The 3,923-nt window shown below is 33.4% G+C and overlaps 1 pseudogene; it reads right to left on the reverse strand.

The window, feature by feature from the left end:
- Positions 1-1,841: 1,841 nt before the first annotated feature.
- On the reverse strand, positions 1,842-3,606 carry LOC132619458 (uncharacterized; annotated as a pseudogene).
- Positions 3,607-3,923: the final 317 nt, after the last annotated feature.

Consider the following 3,923-nt stretch of genomic DNA (forward strand, 5'->3'; position numbering starts at 1 on the left):
TGCTTTTGATCCCTCCTTTTACACTGCTGGTGGTGAAGCGTATTATTTGGTGCAAGACGGCTATCATGATTAAAATTTCTTCCTTGACCATGGCCATGACCACGACAGGGGCCACGACCTCTTCCACGCCTAGAATGGTGAAAATTTGCCTCATTCACTTCAGGAAATGGGATAGTACCAGTAGGTCGGCTTTCGTGATTTTTCATTGATAGTCCATTATGTTATTCAACCACTAGAAGATGTGAGATTAGTTCAGAATATTTCTTGAACCTCATCTCCCAATATTGCTGCTGCAGGAGCATACTCGAGGTAGGAAAAATGGAGAATGTTTTCTCCAGCATATCATGATCAGTGATATTTTCACCACATAATTTCAACTGAAAAATAATTTTAAACATGGAAGAATTATATGCACAGATAGATTTAAATTCTTGTAGCCTCAAATGGATCCAATCAAAACGTGCTTGTGGAAGCACGACCATCTTTAGGTGGTCATAACTATCTTTTAAATTATTCCACAACATAAGAGGATCTTTAACAGTGAGATATTCCAGTTTCAAGCTCTCATCAAGGTGATGGTGGAGGAATATCATTGCCTTGGCACGGTCTTGATTTGATGCTAGATTTTTATCTTTGATTGTGTCTGCGAGACCCATCGCATCAAGATGAATTTCGGCACAAGCCCAAGACAGGTAGCTTTTGCCAGAGATGTCCAAGAAAAAAAAATTCAATACCTTCGAGGCTTTCAAAGTATTTGCTTGAGATGGCAGAGTCTCGTGCTGATAACGTGTTATATAATAAAGGCTATAAAGTAAATACACCAAAGACAATTATATAGAAAGAGACTGATATATTATTCAATCTTTAACATCAGAGAGATTTCATTGTATATCTAATATTCTACAAATGAACTCCTATTACAACAATAACATCTTATTAATCTTATACTAATACTTTTTTTTTTTAATCACTTTTACATTTTCTTATTTTTCTTTTTCAACTTTTCACTGTATGAAGGCTTTCAAAGATTAATAGATAATGACATTTCTGTCACCATTAATTTCTTCTCTCACCATCCTTATTGACGTGTTATAATGTGTCTACATCTTTTTATCAACAACAAAAAAGGAAGTAAAAAGACACTGCTATGCATGTACATTTCGGGAGTTGATGATACCAAATATCAAGAATACGCTCTTCTAACACATCTCTTCACTTAACAAAGTATATCACCTTTGCTACTAGGACAGTTATGGAAGCTAACTATAATACTGTAGCTAGTCTTGGCAACCAAAGTGTCTTACATGACACTCAACAATGTTGTAACCTTTTGTAACCCGGTATTGGGGTGTTATATAATATATATAAATATCGTTAATGATAAAAAAAATAAAAAAAAAATATATCACCTTGGGGTCAAATTATATTTTTTATATCACACTCAGGAATATATGAATAGTAAACAACACAACATCCATATATATATGTGTCCAATATATATTGCGTAAATCGATGTTAGGATGAGTAGGATTTCAGTATCATGTTAAGAAGATAAATCTTGAAAATTAACTAACTCATGAGGTGAGAATTGCTCCGTTTATTCCCTCGCAAATGTGGAACAATCCCTTAGTTCACTCTTCCTTTTTGGCTTTGCTAGAATTAATAAAGAAATCTCCAGAAAATATATATAACCAACATTAATATCCTGTAAAATTTCATTACCAAATTTTTTACTCCATCTACTATTTCTCACCATGCATCTTACATTTGAGATTTGACATTAATAATCGAGATTCCAAGACCAAAATAAGAATATTCTAGTGCAAAGTTTAATTCCGCCATCAAACAACTTTGATTGCCGCACAATGCAACCCCATTGGCAAACTATCAAGCAAATCAAAAGTGAGCATAGAAGCCTTCGGCCTTGGCAAACTCTGCAAATCGTTCACCGGAAAAATTGGCTCCAGTTTAATCTCCGGCGAACCGAGATACTTAGGAGGCGTTTGGACATGCGATTTGAAATCATTAGATGAAATCAGCGTTTGGACATGCATTTCATCTCATGATTTTAAACCATCGTTTGAAATCCCAAATCATCAAAAACGGCATAATTTGGGGTTTCAAACCATGGCGTCAAAATTTTTAAATATAAAACTTGACTCATAAGTTTATATTTTGTAAAAAAAGACCCATAAGTTGGTAGATATTTTTAACAATTACTCCCACCAACCATTTACCAACTATTATTTATGTCTACCATGTGGGAAGATTATATTAAAGAGTAGTTACATTACTATCCATGTTAAATTTTCTTTTTTATTGAACTAAAGTTTGATCAATTGATGTTGTAGTTTTTAGAAAGGTCTTCTAGTAGCGTATTAATTTTGTTATGAACTATGACTTGCTCATTTGGTAAGATTGTATAAGAATTGAGAATATTTTGATATTTTTCACAACTTGTGATGTTTTTATGTCTACAAGAAAAAATACAACTTAAGAAATTCAAATTGCATGTCCAAACATGATTTCAAATCATGGTTTCAAACCATGTCCAAACGGCTCCTTAGCTTGCAGCCTTGCATGTACTTATGCTTCCTCCAAGGAGCCATGTGCATCTTCTTTTCCTTCATGCATTTCTTTGAAGCACAACATACTATTTTTATTTAATTTCTAAGCCTTTCTACCTTTCCTCATATACTTCCGGTAATTGTTTTACTAGACGATTGTAGCCTTCGTTGGCACGTGCCATTTCGAATTCTCCCCTGAAATTCAACTCTATGATGACTTTCATTGATTTCCCTTTTTTTGAACTTGCGGTTTGCACCACTTCCATGTATGTGTATTCACCTTCAAAGGAAAAACAATAAGCACAACAAAATTGGCATGTTCACTTTATTTTTTTGGTTGATTCAAACCAATAAATGGTTGAATCTCAGTAGATCATGACAGTAAGGTTATTCTGCCACTTACAATACCCCATCACATATTTAAATCGTGTGCAAGTTTTCTGTGTAAATCAACCATTTTTGTATTTACCTGAAGGTATTCCCAGTGAGCTTTTCCACTTGGACTTGCAAATGAAACAATCAAAACCTGCATTTATAAGGCGTTCTGAGATTTCATTTTGCGTACATTTCCGACAACTATCGGATACCATATTCCGGCAGCTACAATTGATGCTTGTGAATTTCAATTCTTTTAGAGCCTCTTTTGTTGCTTTTCTGATACTTGATTCAAAATAAGTTGTCCTACACAATGCTGCCTAAAAAAAAAAACAATTGTAAGTAAGAGTGACGAATTTAATTAATTTCTACGTACGGTATTCTCAAAGAAGAAAAAGTGGTACTAGTTTAAATTGGTACTATTATAAAAAGATGTTACCTGAAGAAGCTCCTCTTGTAATACCAAAAACGACTTGTTTTCCTCATTATTGTTAACATTTTCATCCTCCTCTTCATCCATTATATCTCCGCTACTATAGCTAATACTCGACTCTGACGAACTTTCTGATGACTCAAACTCTAGACCTTTGTCTAAGAATCCAAAAATCAGGTGATCAGGTTCATCGGATTGCTTCATCAAAATTTTAGACGCTTTTCCGGTCATCTTAACTATACTTTTTAAGACTAATTGCTCTACTCAATTAGGCTAAGTTTATTTGCTCTATAATTTTGAGTGAATTCCACTTTATCCCGTAACATTTAAGGGTTGGGAAACGATACCCACTTCACATATTGAATGGGAACGATAACCCCCTTATGTAATATTTTCCGATAAGATTTTTTTTTTTTAAATAAAGATTTGTTTTGTTTTTCTTTCTAGAATTAAAATATAAAAATATACAACTCTTATTATTGTCCCATTCATCTATTCTGTTGAAAATAATGTACTTCTTTTAGAATATAACAACTATTTAGAATAAT

Source organism: Lycium barbarum, chromosome 11, assembly GCF_019175385.1.
Source record: "Lycium barbarum isolate Lr01 chromosome 11, ASM1917538v2, whole genome shotgun sequence".
NCBI classification, from domain to species: Eukaryota; Viridiplantae; Streptophyta; class Magnoliopsida; order Solanales; family Solanaceae; genus Lycium; species Lycium barbarum.